Source organism: Hydra vulgaris, chromosome 09, assembly GCF_038396675.1.
Source record: "Hydra vulgaris chromosome 09, alternate assembly HydraT2T_AEP".
Lineage (NCBI taxonomy): Eukaryota > Metazoa > Cnidaria > Hydrozoa > Anthoathecata > Hydridae > Hydra > Hydra vulgaris.
In genome coordinates this window covers 45,672,341-45,696,562 of record NC_088928.1, presented here as the reverse complement: position 1 = coordinate 45,696,562, position 24,222 = coordinate 45,672,341, and the positions used below count along the sequence as shown (strand labels likewise).

At 29.2% G+C, this 24,222-nt stretch overlaps 1 long non-coding RNA gene across 1 annotated transcript in view; it reads right to left on the bottom strand.

Annotated features, from left to right (window-relative positions):
- The window catches only part of LOC136085113 (uncharacterized), a 32,225-nt gene extending 12,024 nt beyond the window's left edge, over positions 1-20,201 (bottom strand). The window contains exons 1-2 of the long non-coding RNA XR_010641089.1: positions 20,068-20,201; positions 17,067-17,130 (exon numbers count right to left, since the gene is read on the bottom strand). This is a non-coding gene — a long non-coding RNA (uncharacterized LOC136085113). The remainder of the gene's footprint in view (positions 1-17,066; positions 17,131-20,067) is intronic.
- Between the last annotated feature and the right edge of the window lie 4,021 nt (positions 20,202-24,222).

Below are 24,222 nucleotides of genomic sequence, written 5' to 3'. Positions count from 1 at the left end.
GTTCTCTAATAACACTAGAAACATATAAAAGTACACACACATATACATACATACATATATATACACAAACACAAACACATGCACACACACAACCACACACCAACACACACACTTATATACATACATAAATTTTTGATTATATTAAAAGTTTTTAATTAGGAAAAAGTGGAATAAGTTCCTTTTAAAAACAATGTATAACTGGAGAGTTTTTAGGCCATAGGGAAGTTTATTCCAAGGTTGTTTAATTTGATATTTTATGGACTTATGCCCATAAGTAGCAAAACAATGTTTTACGACTGGTGGGTTCATATTGTTAATAGATTGAAGAAAGTAACGGCTATTTGCACTTTTAGGGAAGAAGTTGTTGAAGGTTAAAGACAGGTTTGTGTCTGTGATTATAGACAAACTGGCATTTGAGGAGTTGAACAAGATCACAAAGTTTGAGAATCTTAAAAGTAAGATAAAGTACATTAGGATTGAATTTGTAATTTTGAAAATACATTATCTTTAATGCTTTGTTTTGAAGATGAAATACCTTAGTGTATGTTAAAAAACTATTGAGGTTGCTCAAAAAATAATTTTATAACCTAAAGTGTAGGTTAGAAAAAGTGTATTACAATATTCTATTCTAATTTAAAAATGTAAAAAGCACTTCGACCTTTTATTTTTACTTTACCCTTATAACATTTTAAAGTTACGTTGCGTCTCAATCGGTTACAAATGGTAACAAAGTTATAATATGCAAATTTTTAATTAAGTAAATATTTTTTCATCACTGCTGCATTGCTAATTATCGTCTTTATTTTACATTTATTGTAAAATAAAATAACATTAAGTCTCAATTGCTTACTTTGTCACAAAAAAAGTTTCAATTCGCAATGTTACGTCTCAATTGTTTGTTTTTTTCTTACTTTTTAAAATGTAACCAATTGAGCCGTAACGTAACGTAACTAAATCTAAATTTGAGACGTAACTAAAATACGCCTTATAAGTCGTACACAATAAATAATATTGTAATAGCTATACTTTTAGTTACGCCTTTAATCTGTATTTAGTTACGCTACGATACGTCTCAATTGATCTCACTTTAAAAAGTTAAAAAAAAATTGAGACGTAACGTTGTGAATTGAAACTTTTTTTTTTTTGTGACAACGTAACCAATATGGACGAAGCTATTTTACAATAAAAATAAAATAAAAGATGATAATTATCAATACAGCAATGATAAAGAAACTTTTACTGCGTTGTCAAGTTTATTTACTTAATATTTAATTAAAATTTAGAAAATATTACCTTGTTACCAATTGTACCAATTGAGACATAACGTAACTTTAAAACATCATAGGGATAGGTAGTGAACCATCAACTCGTCATCGACATCGACAGGTTATAGGAAGCATTCCTAAATAAGCATATTTTATAACAAATGTTAAATCCTATGAAAACTAAAAGGTATTTATCTTCCAGGTAAGATTGAGACAAAAAAGCGTCAGAGAAAGCTAAATTAAGCAGAATACTCATTAAAAAAGGTTTTAAAGAGTAGTTTCTTCTAAAATGATAAGCTTCAAATTCAGGAAAACAAAATTAAAAATATGCCATAAGTTGAACATGTATGATCATTGTAAATGATAATGATAACTAAAAACATGTTGTTATTTAATGTCTAAGCAGGTAACATTTCTTAGCTGGTGAGGAGGATAGCGCAGGAAGATATTTCCAATCAGAGTATTGTTAAACAACTGGCTAGTGAACTAAGGATTGTATCGGAGCAGGAATCAAGAGTGTGGAGTATCCAAAATAATCAGCTTACTCTTGGATTTAATGCCACAAAACAAAAGGTCTTTACTTAAATAGTGTTTACTTTACATCTAAAGACAAATGTCAGGTCATCGCACTGGATCACTTGATTGGATATATGCAATGTAATTAATTATATGGCTATTATTCCAATTTAAACTTTTGTGTAGCTCAATTATTCCACATATATCTAACACAATGTAAGACAGACTTGTTAACCATTTACTATAAGCAAAGTTTGCAACTGAGGAGAAGAATCTGAATAAACTAAACTGCCACTTTCATTCTCTGGACAATATTGGTACTTTATGTTATTCTGTATTAAAGTCTCTTAAGAAAGAAAGCTGCTTATTATTTGAATATGGTATGCTTATTATTTGAATGTGGTATGCTTATTATTTGAATGTGGTATGCTTATTATTTGAATATGGTATGCTTATTATTTGAATGTGGTATGCTTATTATTTGAATGTGGTATGCTTATTATTTGAATATGGTATGCTTATTATTTGAATGTGGTATGCTTATTATTTGAATGTGGTATGCTTATTATTTGAATGTGGTATGCTTATTATTTGAATGTGGTATGCTTATTATTTGAATATGGTATGCTTACTATTTGAATATGGTAAAGCTGCTTATTATTTGAATATGGTTGTATGGCAACCAAAGTTGTTCTTGCATTAAACAAAATGAAGTTTAACATTGTTGGAGGTGATCGAAAAAACTTTATTTTAACTTTAAATTTTTTGTTGCTCAGGTAGTCTTTTTTTATTTTTCATTTTGCCTATACCCTATTAATAAAGATAAAAATTTAGTGCAGACTGTTCGCTTGTTATGATATTTACATAATGTTTAATTTTTATTAAAATAAAAATTACTAATCATAAAAAAGCTATTTCATAGCTAAAATGAAAAGACGCAATCAAAAAGCAACAAGATCTACTTGAGTGTTCACTGAAAGCATACAACCAATGCACAGTGGTCCAAATGGTGGACAAAATGAAAAAATCTATATTTCTGGACTAAAATTTTTTTATGATTTTTTGAAACTGCAATAAAATTCGACTTAAATGGAAAAGACTAGAGGTGATTATTATGCCTGGTTAAGAAATGACAACCTTTCAAAGTTTTAAAAAACATGTAAAAAAAACGTTCAAACCTCAGAGTTAGATTTTTCACATACATTTTCTAATTTTAATTATATGCAGCAGATTTATAAACAAAAATTAAAAAAAATATTTCATTTCTCACGAAATTGAATGAACAAAATAAAAGTATTAACTCCTTTTTTTTTTTTTAACGTTATTAATAAAAAAATTTCATTTCTTTTAAAAAAATTTAATGCAAAAGTCAGTTTCTGCAAAAAAAAATCTCTTAAATTTTGTATACTTCCTCAAGCCATTGTTTTGGTATGCCACATATATTTACCAAACACCCGGTTTTTAAGTTATTTGTGGTTATAGAAATGTTTAATCGTTTCTTCAAGCATAATGCACTAGTTATTTTATCTAAACTTTTAAAAAGACTAAAAAAATAGCAAACGCTCAAGTTTAATTTTTTTATTTTACATAAACAAAGAATTAACAATGTCATTTTCATGTACTTTGAAACATGTTTTTTTACTATGCCCTATCTCACTACACAATTTGCATTGTAATCGACCTTTGTTCCTTTGCTCGGTAACTAAAGGGTCAGAGCCCACCCAGAGTCTTTTAAAACAATCTTCCAAGTTCTGCAACTGATTTGTTTTTCTTGATAGTTTTTCTCTAAATATTCTAAGTTGTTTGTTGTTGGCCTCCATGCCTTCCTCGCTCCATGATTTAAGTCCTGTATCATTATTTAACTCAATAAGCTCCCAAGTATGTCCTAATAACTTATGAATAGTCGGTGTCAAACTAACCCAGGGCATTTCTTGTCGAAGAAGAATGTTTGTCTCCTTACATATATCTCTATATTTTTTTATGTTAATTTTCTGACTAGATGACATAGCACGAATAATATTAGACAACAAGAAACCGTACCGCTCTGCTAACATTCTGGCATGTTTATTTGAAATGTAGTCAGTAATCAGTTTTCTATTTTTCTCATTGTAAAGAAGATTTCTAGCAACGTTGCCAGTTGTAGTACTACCCCCTTGACCTGATGAACCTGCAAAATCCCACTTGATACCTGTTTTTTTTCCAATTAACTCCTGTATATTTTTTTTCTCTATTTCAAGGAAGTGCGTAGTACTGGCTGTCTTAGACTCTGTCCATGCGTGAACTCCTGCAGATAAATGAACCACAACTTTCATATAGTGGTCAAATCCACGGAGTAATGCATGGAGTACTTGTACAGACCTTACGTTAGATCCAGCTATTGGACTTGCTGTTTTTTCCATGGCGAACATCATAATCCTTTGACTTTTTAGTTAAAGAGCCGTCTTCTTGATCTAAATCCAAAAATATCTGCTCCATGGTTTCGATGTCTCTATTTATAACGAATCCCTGTTCAATTGTACATATATCTTCACATTGTTCCTTAGATAAATCACAAAGATCACAGTAAGCACCTCCAAGGCCCTGAAATATATTTGATGCTTTTCTGTCAAAACTGTCTGCAACAATGTTTACTTTAATAATCAAATATTGTCCGTTGAAGATAATAATGAAACCTTCCTCCTTCATTGTTTTTATATCCCCATTAAAAAAGGTTAAAGATTGTGCATTCTCACGTGATTCTTTTCCCATTTGAAGCATAAGAGGCCTCTGTGAAAAATCTGAGTTTGGAGATATTTGTTCCCATATTAAGTTGTTTTCATCTGCATTAGAGTTTAAAAGTTTCAGAGGGCAAAACATTGCCATGATTATATTATTGGTATTTACATTGTGTAGCTGATTATACATTTTATGTCCTCCACTGCCATCATATCCAAATTTAATTTCAAGAACTAAATTTGTTAGTTCATTTGTTTTATGGACATTTTCAAGCTTAAGAATTTGGGCTACTGTGATTTTGACAGATTCTGTAAAGTTAGAGTAAACTCCAATATATGGTTCAGGTAGGGGAACGGTTTTCAGAGGAGTGATAGAATTTTTGAAGTCTTGAGCCTTTTTCCAGCTTGGGTAAACATCGATACTGTTAGCTCTTAGCATTTTCCTTAGTTTTCTGTATGCTGATCGACCCAGCAGTGAATCAAAGCAGATTGCAACAGCTGTCACAGTTGTTATTTGAGAAGTTTTGACACAGCTAGAGGATGAACATCTAGATAATAGGAAATCACAAACCTCTTTCAGATCAATATTCTCGATTTCAGCAAGTTTGTTTACATTTTTTCAGAGTTCTTCTGTTCTTCGAATTTTTGACTTTCGAGAAATACTATCCCATTTTTTTCTATTTCTTTGCTTATCTTCTTCTGAATTGTAGTCATCTTCTTGGTTTATCATATCTTCATTAAATGACAGCAAAACCTATATATGAAATATATGTAATATATATATATATATATATATATATATATATATATATATATATATATATATATATATATATATATATATATATATATATATATATATAATTGTAATAATACTATATATGTAACACTAAAAATTCTAATTATTATTATTTGTAATATCAAACTTTATGATTTATAATCACAAAAGTAATAATAATGATTTTTGTCAAAATTAAGTTTTGTTTATAAATGCAGTAATACCTGCACTAATTAAAAAATATTCTATAATAATTATGTCATTTTTTGTTTAATTTACATATATATTTGAAGGTTTTAATTACCTCCACTTTTCCCAGCTTTACTATAGCTTCTTTGTCAATCTTGATACGTTTTGCAATAAACATTGATTTTTTTAGGTTGCTGAACTGCCTAAATGTATTTGTTAAAACTAACTCTGAATGTTCGTCAATGTCGTTAATATTCTCTAACATTTTAAACACTGTAATTAATGCTTGTGCTGAATTAACATTGTTATCTAATATTATTTTGAAAACTTCTTGTTCTGTATAGAGAACCATATTGAACGGAGAAATTACCAGAAACAAAGTAATATACTTTTACTAAATTGTTTTTATCGTGTTCAGTGTTTAATGTTTGTTCTTATTCTGAATTGAATAATTTTATTTTAAAAAGCTTTGACCCATTTGGCGACGATTATGTGGTTAAACAGTTTTTATTGTTAATTGTTATATATGGCTTTTAATGTTAATTTTTGAGGGTTTTAATTCAATATAAACTATTGCTAGAATTCGTAAATAGGAAGTTTTAATTCAGTGATGAATGTCATTACCTAATTCCTGTGTTTAATGCAAGCTATAGCTTGCATGAATAATTGTAGTTATAACTACGCAACATAAATTAAATACTATACAATATTTTTATTTTGTAAATACAAATCATTATTTATGGTTTACAAAATTACATAATTAAAAAGTTTGATTCGGCTTAAAAATTTAGGCTGCATACACAGTAATCGCAGGGGTTGGAAAATGGTTTTCGCCGCTCCTTTTTGGAAAATACAAGCAAGTAAAGGAAGGAGGTAGTGCTGTTAGGAAATTTAAAAACTAGAAAGAAGAATTTTTTTTTTTTTTTTAACACCTATAAAAAAGTGACGCCCAGGGCGGATCAGCACACCATTTTTTGCACGATTGCTACCCTGATGTTAACACATAGGCCGCAACTTTATAATATAAATCTGAGGCAATTTTGACCTGCCTTCAAATAGTTATATAAATTTGTCCGCAAAACAGCCCAAACGGACCACTGTGCAATGTGATGGTAATGTCTTCCTTTAATTAAATGTATTTTGCAACAGCTTTGCACCCATCCTGTTAGCGTTGCTTCGGGAGAACGGAGTTTCTCAGTTTTAATAAGACTATAAACTTGGTTAAGATCCAGTATAGGCCAAGAACAGTTAAATGGATTAGCTATGATGCATATCCATAGAGATTACATCGTAAATGTCGGAAAGATTATTGATAGTTTTGCATCTTCGAAAACTAGAAATCTCGATTTTATTTTGTAGTTTGTTAAATTTATAAAGGTCTTTCTTTAAAAAAGAATATACTAAAGATATTATTTTGTCTTTTGTTGCACATTACAGACAGGGCCATATTTACGTATAGGCAGACAAGACTGCAGCCTGTGCATCATGATTTTAACGGTCTCAATTTTTAAATGGGGTATGGTGGAAAAAAAATTGTGGTATTCGAGAATGTTTAGGGGCCCCAAAATTTGTTCTGCCTATGGCCCTCGAGAATATAAATCCGTCCCTTATAAAAGACTAAGTATTTATTTTCAACGTTTGATTTTTTCAAGATATTTTTATACAGATACATTCAATATATTTATTAGCAAGCTTTTTTAAAAATATTCTAAATAATCAAATAAAAAAGTGGTTTATTTGAAGAAGAAAATAGCGAATTTTTTTTTGTTGGTCTAGTTATATCCCTCCCCACTTCTAGGACAATGGCTTGGATCCGCCACTGTATATATATATATATATAATATATATATATATATATATATATATATATATATATATATATATATATATATATATATATATATATATATATGTATGTATGTATGTATTTACATTATCTACTATAGCATATTTATGTAACAAATTTAAACCATGTTTTGTTTTATCAATTAAATTTGAATTTTGAAAAAAGAAGAAAAAAACGAAGAAGCCCTCAACAGCAGGTTATTTTAGTATGACGTCAGACTGCTCATCTAAACAAGCAGTATAAGATATATATGTATATTTATATGTATGTATATATATATGTAGATGTATATATATATATATATATATATATATATATATATATATATATATATATATATATATATATGTATATATATATATATATATATATATATATATATATATATATATATATATATATATATATATATATATATATACATATATATATATATATATATATATATATTATGATGAAGCTTTTTGTTTTTTTTAGTCAATTTATTTAATCATAAAATTAAAAACTACAAATTTAACAATAATTTGCAAAATTAGGTTTGGTGTCTTTTATATAGTTAAAAACAAGTTTATGGAGTGACACCATAATATTATAAGCAAATGAAAAACAAAACAAAGTTTTACATTTTTCAAAAATTGTTAAAAACATTTCTTGTCGTTACTATAATTTAATGTTTATATAGATTTTGTTAATTGATTCAGTGTCTTTCAATTTTCTTAATTTTTTGTGCAATTTATCTATAACTGTAGAAATATAATGACATTATTCATTTCTTGTTATATTTATTTTTATCTTGTTGTTGGTTATGTTCTTTGAATGTTTATTGTTATTCTATTCACAGAAACTAATTTAACATGTTTAAGATACATATTATGATCTAAAGCAACAACTAACTTTTGTTTAAGTTGTTAATTTATGCGCAAAAGGTTGGATTTTTCTAACCTTTATCTTTTCTATCATTTGTCCACAATAAGCTTACTTTACCAAGGCCTTAGCATAAAATATCATTGTTGATGATCCCAGCGAAGCAATTGCAATTGTACGAAACGATGAGGCATTTCTAAAAGCAATGAAAAAACCGGCTGTTATCCCAATGTCATTAGCGTCAGAAAAGCAGAACTCCTTCAATTGAGAATGGAAACAACAAAAATATTTGGTCATTCTAAGCAAAAATGAAGGGCAAGGCTGCTACTTGCAACTACCCGGTACAATTCCACATCCACCCACAAACAACTGTAGCTTTTACTGATGTAATCATACGAGACATTTTGTTGCTGGACTATCAGACATTGAAATCCATAAAGATGTGCTTGGATGGGTCTCTCCTGACACAGCCTCATTATAGATATCATTGCTTTTATAAAGGGTAAGAAAAAATGGCGCAAAATGCACTAGGCTGTTGTTCAGCAACAGCAATAAAATTAACTTTCAAGAAATAAAACTAGAGCAATACACAGGGTATTAAAGGGACCAATATTACAACCTAATTTTCAGATTGCCTAAAATCTTACAGTTTCTTTACTAAGGATGGAACACAAAATTCCTCAAGCAGTGTCTAGACTCTTAGAAGAAGCTTAGATTTTGCACATCTAAAGTTAATAAAAGAATCACCTCAAATGATAAAAAATTGAATGCAACTAAAAAGGCTGAGGCTAGCGAGTTTGTGTTAAAGTTTAGCGCAATTGAGCATTCTAATCAAAAAAAAATAAAATCACTAATGATGACCAAGGTGAAGAAATGCTCCACAGAAATAAGCCATAACATGTTTACCCATTGTTGATTATTACTTATGATTGTCCTATAAGAAGTCTCCCACCAGGTGCACCCACCACACTACCATTTGATTGCTCTCCTGAAAACAACAAACGGATGAAAGTTTATCTTCTTGAAAGATACTCTGCCAAAATATTCAACACATGTCCACATCAGATTTTACCTGATATTGAGGGGCCTCCAATTAGTATTTTATTCCAAGAAAATGTCAAACCAGTTGCAGCATTTACTCTAGCCACCATAACAATCCATTGGCAAGACTAGATGAAAAAGAATAAAATTTGTGATGAATCTTTAGGAACTATTGAAAAGGTTTCTCTAAGAGACCCTATAACATGGTGTCACAAAATGGTCATCACATGTAAACATGACAATGGGCCTCGTCGCACTTTTGATCTATCTCAATTGAGCAAAACTGCTACAGGTCAATTCATGGAAATGGTAACAAACGCATAGAATGGTTATCATAGCGTTCCGATCCGCATTGAAGATAGATTGTAGCAGACTTTTGTGGCAAACAAAGATGTGTAGATGATATCCTCCAATACGATGATGAACGAGTCAAACATTGGTGGCGGACAATTGAATTTCTTAAGCTTGTTGATAGAGCTGGAATCATTTTAAATTCACAAAAATTCTAGTTTGTAAAAAGAATAGTGGACTTTGCCGGTTTTTAGAACACCTGAAAATGGAATTGAATCACTACCTAAATAGATTGGCACCATTAGATCATTTCCAGCACCATACTTAATAACGGACATCCGATCTTGGTTTGGCTTAGTAAACCAAGTATCACATTACGCCCAACTTTGAGAATTTATGGCACTATTCAAAGTTTTCTCAGCCCTAAATCAAAGTTTTGTTGGATGAACTCAACCTTTTATTCAATAGGTCGAAGGAAAAGATCATCAGTGCAATTAAAGACAGGGTCCAAATAATTGACATTACCAGGAAAACCTGTTTAAAATGCTACTGGCCGAAATTGAGGATAAGTTATTCCCTAAGCTAAAAACATTGTGAATATAAATCGGACTCCCCAGATTGCCCTATAGGCGGATGGAGAATAACTCTTGCAGAGCCCAGATCTTATCACCAACCGAACAACGATACACACCAGTTGAGGTCAAAATGCTAGAAGTGGTATGGAGCCTGGAGCAGACTAAATATTTTACACAAGGACGTGATAACCTTTTGAAAGTAACTGACCGTAAACCGCTTTTCAGACTGTTAGGAGATAGGATCATTGATGAAATTGCTTAAACATGACTTTTCCGACCAAAACAAAGAACAAAAAAATCAACATCAACCAAGAAAAACAAACCTGTCAGCGGATACTACTTCTCGTTACCCTGCATAGAGTATGAAGAAATATGTTAATTCAGCTACATGCAGACAAATTATTAATTTCGAAAATATGGAATCACTAATAATAGCCTCGATACGAAACGACATAGATAAAATGAATGCAATGACATGGGCAAGTGTCAGAGTAGAGACAGAAAAGGATACTAAACTTAAAGCATTAATGTTAGCAACAGAAAACGGTTTCAAAAAGATAAAAATAATTTCATACCAAATCTTTTACCGTTTTGGGAATACCGCAATGACTTGATAATGTCCAATGGGGTTATAATATACAACAACAGCATTGTAATCCCACATACTATACGGAATAAGTTATTGGATGTACTACACTCAGCCCACCAAGAAGTATCAGGAACGACAGTCAGAGCTTAAGTTGCTGTTTTCTAGCTAGGTACCACTTACAGCATAAAAGTAAGCGTAATAACTATTGCAGCTGTAATTGAAATGTACCTTCTAATGCACAACCACCACCTATCCAACCTCACATCCCTGTGACACCAATTGAATGCATATTTGCTGACAATTTTGAATTCCGTGGCTGGAATTGTCTGGTCATTGGAGTTTTTTTCTTTTCGATGGATCAAAGCCCACAAAATAAAATCAGAAACATTAGCAATAAGCGCAAAAGGTTTTATCATGCTATTGTGCATAAACTATTTACAACATTTGTAGTCCCAGAAGAAATATCAACTGACGGTTGTACTCAATTTACCGTTGGAGAAAAGAAAGAGTTTCTTTAACAATGGGTTATAACTCATTATATATTTCATCAGCCCACCATCCATAATCTAATAGAAGAGCTGAACTTGTAGTTAACTTAACAAAACGCCTCCTCGAAGATAATGTGGGACAAATTGGTGATCTCAATAATAACGCTTTTGTGAGGGCAATGCTCACAATAAGAAACATACCAGATCCTACTTGTCAGTCGTCCTCACTCAGATTTATTTGGCCATCCCAATCGTGATGCCATACCCAATATAAAAGCCAGAATACCTATGTTTGATAACAACCAATTCTTGAAAACCTGGAAACATGCATGGTCTACAAAAAAGACGCATTACGAACAAGATATGCAAATACCCATAAACCATTTTAAGACCGTACACGTTTTCTTGCACCAATACATGATGGAGACAGTGTTTTTATACAAAATCAAGTAGGAAACTATCCTAAATAATGAGATCACATTGGAAATGTTGTTGAATGTAAAGAAAATAACTAATACGTTCTCAAAGTTGATGGAACACGTCAACTAACGGTAAGAAACAATAAATTAAGGAAAAATTACGTAGTTTTCACAACCCACTGAAGTCAAACGAAACTAATTTTCCATTGAAGATTGACAAGCTTCAGTCATGATAATTTTGGCAAATTGCTTTTATTTACAGAGTATGTTCCAGAAAGTAACGACAAAGTCACACTATCCCAACCGAAACTAGAACCATTTGCAGTATTTCCACCACCTCCTACATCAGCATCAACGGTACCACCATCACCTCTACCAACAACACCACGACCCCAACTGTCATCTATGCCAGCGTCTCTATCAAGAAACTCACCGCATCTAGCAATGTCACCCCTATTGAATACCGAAGTTATAGGAGATCAAATATTGAAATGTTTGACAAGGTTACGTATCCCCAAGAAATTCTACCAATCAGAAACCGAGAAATCTTTGATGTTAGACAACTTTAAGAAATGAACCTGAAAATTATGTGTATATTCATTGACACTTAATAACATGGAAGTTGATGTAGAAATATGCCATTATTCATTTCTTGTTACATTTATTTTTATGTTGTTTTTGTTAATATTTATTGTTATTCTATTCACGGAATCTAACATTGTTTAAGATTTGTATTGTGATCTGGAGAAAGAACTAACTTTTGTTTAATAACTTCTAAGATTTATTTAATTAAATGTATTTATCTTTAGGTCACTATTAAGAAAATTAAAAATTGAAAATCTAAAGACACTGGATCAATGAACAAAATAAATCAAAACATTATAATGTTTTGATTTATTTTGTTCATTGATCCAGTGTCTTTAGATTTTCAATTTTATATATTATAATATATATAATTTTATATTATGTAACATATTTATATAAATTAAAAAGATATATTTAGATGAAATTTAAAATTTGTAGATAAAGTAACTGTTCACAGCTATTGAACTTTTTTGGCAAAACTTTTAGATTTGACCTAAACATGAACATTAGGGTGGTCCATTTTTAACTTTTTTTTGAAACTTTAATTAGGGTTTTTACCAGTGATGTCATTTTTATCTAAAAACGCTTGATACAAAGTATTTCGAATTTAAAATGATTTTTAGATCCCCCACTAAAGATTGGAAATAAGGGATTGCGCAAGTATTGTGTAACATCTTTATCCACTAATTCATGTTGTTACTTAGTGGGGTTTAAACAACTTAATTATTAATCATTACAAAATAATTATACAAAGTTTTAATTTACGACAATAGATTTGTTAAAATATAAATAAATATGCAATTAATAACGTTACTGAAATGTTAGTTTTTTGTTTGTTAAAAATATAAAGCATGCAATAAATGCAGTTAAATTCGGAAAGATGAATTTTGTTTTAAAACTTGTCACTTACACATTTTAAAATTATTTTTTTGGCATAGTTACATTAAGTAATGATAGTATTAATTAAAAACGTCAACAAAGCAGTCAAAATATTTTTGCTATTTAAAACGTCATCAAAACAGTTAGAAAAATGAAAAAAAGTTCTGCACACCTATCTACAAAATCCTTCTGCATTGTTACTTTCAATCGCTAAAGCATCTGAATCTAGCAAAACTACTGTTTATATGGTCATAAAACGATACAAGAGCTCTCTATCTATCAAAACGAGCACAAGGATCTGGAAGAAAAGGTGGTTTTAAAGATAAGAAAGCAGAAATTAGTATTCAATAATCACTCACGCAAAATTCCGGGTTATCGAACAGAGAAGACTTGATGGTTTCTTCTACACTTTTAAGGTTGATTGACTTAAATTTCCTCATTAAATAAAAGAAGTCCAGGTCATTAGTTTGAGCAGCAACAGTAATAGCAGATTGAAGAAAGTACTTTCCGTAAAAAAGACAAATTTAATTGGCCATCCTCTCAATCTCCTTTGAACTTAATTATTTTCATAATTAAGTTCAAAGGTATGAGATAGTAGGAATATCTTTGTATAATAAATAGTTTTTAATATCCACCTTGCATGATGAACAGAACCGGCATATTGAATGCAGAAACCACTTTTAAAATGCCCACCGAAAAAAAATAGAACAAGCTCCACTAGTTCTTGAGAGTCCTCACGAGGAAACGTTTTTCTCTCCAAGCATTCCATTGTCCATTTCTTTACTTCAAGTGCTTGTTGAAATAAAAAACTATATTGATCATGAGACCAGTCCCACGTTCTAAATTCTTTTATATTCTTGTTAAGTTTATAAAATTCTTCCTTGAACCTTTCAAACAGCTGAACTCTTGGTGATTTGTTCGGACCACAAATAGCATTGAATGTTGCTTTTATAAAGAGCTCTTAAATATGATGCCTACATTCATGTTGGAGTAGAGAACAACCAATTTGCTTCCCAATTAGAACTGCAGCTCCATAATACTCTTCGCTGTTTGCAGATTGTATCGTAGTATGAAGATTGCGCGTAATGCTGGAAAATATGCCGTTATAGAGTACGACAAGTTAATAGTAAAAGATTTTAATCTGAAGGCTAAATAAGTAATTTTTTTTTTAATTTTTTCTAATAATTAATTTTTTTTTTAATTTATATCTTAAATGGAGGAACGCCATGAATTTAAATTTTCTTTTTTTAACCTTAGTGATAATGACACTGATACAAATTGTTTCGACAAATTTAGTTTTGAAAGTAAATGGTACACGGTTTGGGAATCTGCGCAGTATTTAAAAAAAAAAACAAAAAAAACATTTTCAATATTAAATGTTAACATCCGAAGTCTAAATAAAAATTTTAAAAACTTAAAACTTTTCTTGGATGAAATAAAACACAACTTTAGCATTATTTGTATATTAAACACGTGGTGCAAGTATAATAAACAAAATTTATATTTTAAATTAATTAATTACACATCAATTCATCAACCGCGAAAAAAACATTGTGGCGGAGCCGTGAGTATTTTTGTTCGCAATTCAATTAACTTTGTTCCACGTAATGACCTATGCGTTAATGAAACAAATTGTGAGTCCTTATCCATTGAAATTGTAAATAAAACCACAAAAAATATAATAATTAATACAACTTATAGGAAACCAGCTGGCAATTTAAAAGTGTTTAAAACTCTTTAAAATATATTTTTAACTAAAGTCAATAAAGAACGAAAGGATGTATACATTGTGAGGTACATCAATTTGGACTTGATGAGACATGCTTCAAATAACATTAAATACTTCATGGATAATCTTCTTCAACATAATGTTATTCCAACAATAAATAAGCCAACCAGAATAACTAAAAACTCTTCTACGTTACTAGATAATATTATCACCAACAATTTTTATAAATACCCTATTTAAGCTGGTATAATTAAGACAGACTTATCAGATCATTTTGCTACTTTTCTAATTACTAAAAATATTACAATTAACAATAAGCCTTCAAAAACTATTATATACAAAAGGCAGATCAATGAAAACTCCTTGCAACAATTCCAAGACCTTTTAAAATATCAGATTGATTGGTACCTTATACTGAAATCAAGTGAGGCAAACAATACCTAGGAACAATTTTTTCAAGATTATTGTAATCAGTATGAAAATGCGTTTCCTGAGAAAAATATTGTTATAAACACGAAGTGACTCCTATGTCCTTGGATGTCTAAGGGCCTACTAAAATCCTCAAAGAAAAAAAAGTTATATGAAAGTTCTTAAAAAATAAAACTTATAAAAATGAAACAAACTATAAACATTATAAAAATATATTTGAAAAAACTAAAAAAAAACTCCAAAAAACTTTATTACTCAAAGTTGTTCGAAAAAACTAACGGAAGCACCATAAAGACGTCGAAGGTAATTAAAGAAATTATTGGAAATTAAAAAATTTATGAAAAAAATAATCTGCCAAAAAAAATTTTAGTAGATGGTAAATTTATATACGATAAAAAAATAATTGCCGAAAATTTGAACAGTTTCTTTTTTATTTTGGGCCTAACTTAGCTGAAAAAATTCCGTCAAGTTCTTGTTCATATGATTTATATTTAAAAACATATGATAAAGTAATGGATGAATCTAAACTAGATATTTATGAGTTGCGATCTGCTCTGGATAGTCTTAAAAACAACACTTATGTAGGTTTTGATCAAATTAGCGTGCATGTTGTAAAATCAGTTTTTAATATTATAGAATCCTCTCTATATCACTTTTTTGATCTTTCTATTAAATCAGGTACTGTTCCAGAAAAAATAAAAACTGTTCGAGTCTCGCCAATCTTCAAATCTGGAGATGACACAAATACTTCAAATTACAGACCAATATCGGCTCTGCCATGCTTTTTTAAGTTACTTGAACGCATAATGTATTATAGACTTAACAGCTACTTAACGGTAAACAACATGTTGTTCAACAAGCAATTTGGTTTTTAAAAAAATCACTCAACCGATCACGCTTTGACCGAGCTAGTAACCCATGTAACAAATGCCTTCAATGATGATTATTTGACTTTAGGACTTCTATTGATCTGTCTAAAGCCTTTGACAACGTCAACCATATCATTCTTCTTAAAAAAACTCGAACATTATGGAATAAAGAACAATAACTTATTCTGGTTTAAAGAATATTTATCAAGCAGAAAACAGTTTATACAGTTATAAAACAGGTAAAACGTCCAAAAATATATAGACATGCGGAGTTCCTCAAGGCTCAATTTTAGGACCGCTATTATTTTCACTTTATATAAATGATTTATCTTGACTGATTTTTTTAAATTATTCAAATACTAGAATGTTATATATCATTAGAAAGCCCTTAAATACAGTATTTCAAAGGTGAAAAAAATTTTTTTTTTTTTTACAACAATTGTTATAACTTTGTCAATTCTTATTCAAAAACCCATAACTTGGTATCAAAAGATAGGTTTTAAAAATGGGCTTTAATTTTATACTTTTTTCTAGGTAAATAGTGCATCAAGGGATCCAGAGGGGGTGCTAATCCACCACCGACACCTCACAAAAAACACTTTTTCTCCATAAAAGAGTGTTTTTTTGATGAAATTGATAATATTTATGAATAACATGTTGGTATTATTTTATTTTACATCACTAGCGAGTATTACAGGTCTATCTTAAAGTTGGGTGTTAGGTTGTGGGTAAGGTTTAACACACCCTATCAAAATTTCATTCTTTTAAATATTGTAATATTTACTAAAATGAGTAAATTATAAAAAATAAATATAATATTTTAATACTCTGAAAAATATTAACTAGTGGTGTATAAAATTGCATTTTTTGGAGGGGGCGTATGCCGCCCTCTCCACCCTGCTGCCCTAAACCTGAAAAAATAAAATTTAATAACAATTTCACAAAAAATGTTAAAATGCTTTCTTAAACAGCAAGAAATTAGAATAAAAAACTAATTTACCACATTACAAGATGCGTTTGAATATCCATTTTGTCCTTTAAAGGAACCGATTACCCACTCCAACCTTAACAAAAAACACACAAAAACAATGAGTATTTTGAAATTAAAAATGTAATTAAGCTTTTTCTTGGCTTTTAGTGAATGATTTAATTTTTCAGTTCCATTAATGAATAAAATTAAATCATTTTTAACAATAGACACCACGTGAAGGTAAGCCAGAGCCGTCTATCAAAAAAAATCTGCAAGCCATAAAACTTGCTGTACATTTTTATGTAATGCATACAAGTTAATTTCATTTAAATTAAGAAAATATTAATTCTCCGGTTATAACATCAGCAACAAGCTGGATTTTTTTCATCTTATAATCAACAGCTTCAATATCAGTTTCATCTTGCTTCCAGTAAGAAATAGTGTAAACTATATCCTGTTGTCTCTTGTTTACTTTTTCTACTCTTCCATCATAAATAACTGTTTTTGAATCGTTAGCAACGTACCATTCATGACAAAGTTTTCTTCCGACAATTCTTTCAGACATAACATCATCTAAATCATCAAGTTGTTTGGCAGATAAGTATTTATAAAAATTTATAATTTCGCTGGTAGTTAATACACGCAGCTCATGCTCGAACTTTCTTTTTTGTTTTTCATCCATTTTTTTTGTTTAGATGCTTCTCTATCAGCAATCTTTGCTCGAATTTCACTGTGTAATAGTCGAGTTCTAATTCTATTTTTACGCGCCATGTAAATAGACCACTTAACTACTTTTTCTCTAGACAACTCCTCAAGATTATCAAGATAATCTATATTTCTATTCTTTTTGGATTTTAATTTGGTAGATATGAAACAAATTGTTGCATTAGGGCATCGTCCTTTGAAATCGCTAAACATACCAATTAACTCTTCACTATCAACATAGTGAAGCCTTGCACTAGCTATCTCCTTCTTAAGTTCCTCTGTAATAGTAAGGAAGAAATATCTCTTATATTGACGTGTCAAAACATCCTTCACTGCATTAAGACAAGCAGAAGTCATTTCAAGAAGTTAGTCATCAATGGGGAATAAGATTGAAATAGGTTTCAAAACATGTGGGTCAATTGTCCCAAAAAAATCTATCTTTCTACAAAATAACGCACCTGGATTTGATATGCAACAAGTACTTTCTTTCAAAACATTTTCTACCACCTGGATTCCAGTGACATGATCAAAACTTGCATTACCAGCTGATACATAAAACTTAGTCATCCATGGTCCACTGAGAAGTTTACTAAACAGCGCAAGCACTTCCATTTATTTTATAGCAGTTGTGTTACAAAATGCTTCTCGCAGAATCGGTTGTAAACTGAAGTATTTTACTGTTCCAGTGGTCAGATAATGTAGAAAATCAGCATAGTGTTTCACAAAAATGAAACAAGTATGAAAAAGAATGCGCAAACGGTTTCCACGATACCGTGGAATAATACCTCGAGGTAGTTTTTTATGGTCTAAAAAATTTACAAAACCTTGTGGATCACCTTTGCCATCCTTAAACCTCATTTTGTTCATTGCTAACACAATTTTGACAGCCATACAATCATATCCAAACAACTTGCAACGTTTAAGTTCTAGAGATTTCAAAACTTCGCGACATGAAATGGCAATTGTGTCTAGAGGATGCAAATATCAGTTGAGCACGTTTAAATTTTTCCCCTATGTATTACAAATTTTGGTCATAGTAAGATGGTTAAATGAGACTCTGTCAGACATTGTGTTGGAAATATTTGATATAATTGAACTACGACATTCATTAAAGGGAAGCGAGTGAAAATCTGAAAAAATAAAAGCTAAGCAATCAATTTCTCTACATATATGGCTTTCATAATCAACAGCAGTTCCACCGGGTAACTGGTCCAGAGCAATGACCTGACAGTTGTTTTCAGATGTGAGATAAACAGTGTTGATATGAGCGCCCTCTTGTGTTGTTGCATCAAGTCCAAGAGTAAGATGAGAGTTACTCATAGCCCATTCTGTTGCTTGCAGTTCTGCTATACTGCCAAGCTCACGAGCCATTTGCTCAATAGTTGAACGATGAGGAATATCAATAAAGTTAATTCCCATATATTGCCCAACTTTTGCAATTAGAAATGGAATATTACCTGTTGGAACATTTGCTAATAACATGCCATAAGTTATCATACTTATTTGTAATGGGTAACTTTTATCGTCTTCTGACATAATAACATTTTGAATTTGGCCCTCTTTTATTTGGAACATATCGTTTTCTAATTGAGCGATAAACTTTTTGCTTGCCTTACTATCAGTATTATGTTTTAGTTTTAACTGCATTAAGTTTTGTTTTTCTTTTCCTTTTGATGCCTTTGATTTTGCTTTAAGAAATAACCTACTGTAATGATATGTATTTTGCTTGCGAATTAACCTACTGTAATGATATGTTTTAATTTTGTTTTTTAGTTCTCTAACTTCCATCCTCAAAGCTTTAATAATATCTTCTTTTCTTTTGATGCTTTGCCTAAATACTTTTAACTTATATGGCATGCTATTATATTTTGATTTAATTTTTTTTTTTTTTTCCTGTGTTCTTTGGTTGAGCTCGCTAACTGAGAAGATAAATAAGTTAACCTTTTAAGGAGTTTTCCTTTCTTAGGGGATACTTCTTCTCTAAACGTATGCTTTCTTGTTTCATTTTCTAAGGATTTTACAGGCAAGAAGGGCTCACTGTTGACTAGAGGTAAAATTGCAATATCTTCATGAAGTGACAGAACAGAAGACCCTGAAACAGTTGTCGATGAAGTACTCTGATTAGGATGTATTTCCTGGTTCATTGGCACGCTCGGTGAATGGTATGTAATAGTTTGATTACAGAAATCATCAAACTTTAAACAATCCCTTGCATAATTGCTAGTAAATTTTTTGGCAACGTTAAGAACATTATAGAGTTGACGTTCACTAACATTTAAGCTAAATAACTCATTCACTTGTTTAAGAGTTTTACCAACTGACTCACCGTTATTAGTAAATGACAAGATTACATGTCCATTTTTACAGTGTGTAAATATTTCATTGCACTAATTGAAGTTTCCAGCTAAATAGTGTTTCACTGTATCCGCAAACACACATCCACTATTTTTTGGACCCATAATTCCTTCAAAAGAATATAATTGAAGTGTTGATATATTTTAATTCTAATTAAATTTCTTGAAAAGTAATGCACTAATATATTATAAATTGTTAACAATTGATAATACAACATGAAAATAAAGTTTTTTAAAAGAATATACTTACAAAATATCATACATACCTAATACAAACAAGTACTTGCTCAACTATGGTCCAACTAATATTTAAATCTGAATAATGCAAATCAATTTTTTAGGAACTGTAAATATAAGCCCAACTATTTTAAGATAAATTAATTTTTACAAAAGTCAAATAAACATTTTAAATCAACTAAAATAAGAAAACTAAAAAAGTACGCAAAAGACTCTACACATTTAATAACACTTAACATTTAAAATGATACTCATAAATTAAAACTTGCATTTAATATAGGCTATAAAATTCTTATGACACTTTATTTGCATTCGAAAGTGGCAATTATCTATGGGTACCACTTTTAAATTTATTTTATCACAAACAACATTGAAAACGTGCAAAATATTTATTGCAACCACAACACTTGTTAATTATTAAAATTCTTTTTTATAATTATTTTGGCAAAAAACTTAGGTAAAAATAAAAAAAATACCAAGAATAATTTAATGCAAAAATTGGGACAATAAGGAAAACAAATTAACTAATATTGTATATTATTGAAGAAAAATAAAGGAATGGTGGCACCATGTTAACTTTTTAATTATTTATATTGAAGTTAACATAATGGCTGCCACCATTCCGCCTATGTCAACCTCTTCTTCCACGACCACTTGCAGTACCTCTGCTGCTGTCCCCAGCACTCCTGTTTGGGGGATAATAAGGCCGTCTAAAAAGAGGATCATCTTTGCCCCCAAACCGGATCCAACGCAAACATAACCTGTTGCTGGTGAGTCCAGGATGCTGGGTCCGGTAAACCTTGTATACTTCGTATGTAAGCTCTAAAAGTAAATAAATAATAATTATATTAGTAACAAATGGCAATATGTAACACTTAATACAAATTTTTTACCTGTTGAAGTTTATCTAAATATATAAAATTATTGACTAATAAATCACTGATAGGTAAACAAATTTTTAATAAGAGTAAAACTTTAAACACTGCTAGTGATTTTCCTTTTATGAGAATTCAAATGAGAACACAATATAAATGTATTAAACAGTGTATATTAATAGGAATAATAAAAATTTGATAACCATTCAGATACATTTTTAATACATAAATTTACCAGCAGAAGGTTGAGCAGGTGGAACTAAAGGTAGAAAAAGTTGTCATTTAAAGATATTGCAATTGCTGAGCAATTCGCACACATATTAAAAAGTAATAGTTTTTAGACATACCAATTGTTGCAGATGAACACGAAATTAAGGTTAAAAAGTTGTAATAAGAAAACTTGCAATTGATGAAAAATGCATATACAATTAGAAGGTAAAATTTTTAAAACTTACCAATCGTAGAAGATGCATACGGTCCTAAGGTTAAAAAGTTGTAATAAAAAATTGATATAGCAAATGATGAATAATGGATACGCATATTAACAAGTAATATTTTTTAGACATACCACTTGATGCAGAGGACAATGAAACTAAAGTAAAAAAAGTTTTAAAAAAGAAAAATATAGCAATTGATAAAAAAACGCGTACACAAATAGAAAGTAAAAGTTTTAAAACTTACCAATCGTACCAGATGAAGATGGTCCTAAGATTAAAAAGTTGTAATAAAAAATTAATATAGCAAATTATGAAAAATGGAGCACACATGAAAAAGTAATATTATTTAGACATACCACTTGATGCAGACGACAATAAAAAGGTAAAAAAAGTTGTAATAAAAAACAAATATTGCAATTGATGAAAAATGCATACACATATTAGAAGGTAAAGTATTTAAAATATACCAATTGTAGCAGATGAGGATGTTCCTGAGGTTAAAAAGTTTAAATAGAAAATAAATATTGCAATTGTTGAGAAATGCTACACATATTAAAAAGTAATAGTTTTTAAACTTACCACTTGTTGCAGTTAATGTTGGAACTAAGGTTAAAAGATTGTTATAAAAAATAAGTGTTGCATTTGATAAGGAATGCATAACATGTTTTTAGAACTTACCAACTGTACCAGATGAAGATGGTTCTAAAGTTAAAGAAGGAGTAGGAAACCGCAAAAAAAAAATAAGTTTAGCATTAAATATATTCACAGAATAAAAATTACTGGTTTTCAAAATTACTAACTATATCAAGTGATGAAAAAAGAGTTAAACCTAGATACACATGTTTAAACTTTTGTTACTATGATTCATAACAAAAATTATAATATACAAACTTACCAATGGTAGACCTTGTTGATTCAACTAAAGATAACGAAAAAATTGTACAATAAAGTATAACACCTTGTAATTGTCAAAAGTAAGTTTAAAAAATAACAACCAAAAAATTAAAATATAAAGATTATATGTATATAAGCAAGAAGCTAACATTAAGAATGGGTATATACTCATGTAAACAATAAACATATATAAATTAGTATACATCAAGAAAAAGGTATAGACACTAATATTTATATCTTATATTTAAAAAAAACTTTAGAAACATTAAGTTAATGCAAAAATGTTATGGGAACTATACTTATGAAATCTGAAGAAATCTATAATGATAGTGCTAGGATCTAAACAAGAAGCAAATATTAAACATGCTTGTATAATCTAAATATTAATACGCTAATGAATATTATTATTATTAGTGCGCATAGTTACGCATAGTTACGCCTATTGTTCGTATTGCTACTTACGGTTCTGTATTCTGTAAAATACACTATTTCTTAGTTTTTTAAGTAGTTTGTAGACTTTTTTTAGGCGCGGTTATATGTTCCATGCGGTCTTTCGAGTAAGGTCAGCAAGCGAATTAGAGCTGATGCACTTTTATTCTCAAGAAGAATTGATGTTGTTCATTGTTTAAAATAAAAATTTAAATAATCGTTTGCTTGTTGTTGGTTGTTTTTATTTTTCTAAATTTTAAAGCCTGTTTTCATTTTTTAGAAGAAGTTAGATTATTTATAGATTAAGATTATTAGATTATTTATAGATTAAGATTATTAGATTATTTATAGATTAAGATTATTAGATTATTTATAGATTAAGATTATTAGATTATTTATAGATTAAGATTATTAGATTATTTATAGATTAAGATTATTAGATTATTTATAGATTAAGATTATTAGATTATTTATAGATTAAGATTATTAGATTATTTATAGATTAAGATTATTAGATTATTTATAGATTAAGATTATTAGATTATTTATAGATTAAGATTATTAGATTATTTATAGATTAAGATTATTAGATTATTTATAGATTAAGATTATTAGATTATTTATAGATTAAGATTATTAGATTATTTATAGATTAAGATTATTAGATTATTTATAGATTAAGATTATTAGATTATTTATAGATTAAGATTATTAGATTATTTATAGATTAAGATTATTAGATTATTTATAGATTAAGATTATTAGATTATTTATAGATTAAGATTATTAGATTATTTATAGATTAAGATTATTAGATTATTTATAGATTAAGATTATTAGATTATTTATAGATTAAGATTATTAGATTATTTATAGATTAAGATTATTAGATTATTTATAGATTAAGATTATTAGATTATTTATAGATTAAGATTATTAGATTATTTATAGATTAAGATTATTAGATTATTTATAGATTAAGATTATTAGATTATTTATAGATTAAGATTATTAGATTATTTATAGATTAAGATTATTAGATTATTTATAGATTAAGATTATTAGATTATTTATGAATTAAGATTATTTTGTGTAGAAAGAATAATAAGAATAAAATTTTATATATGTATTAAATATGAAAAGTTAAATAAAATAAGACTGTTGTTTGTGGTCATGTAAGTTTATATACATAAGTTGGCGTTTATTTCAATCTATTTTATATTTCTCTATATCTGTATGTATATTTTATATTCTT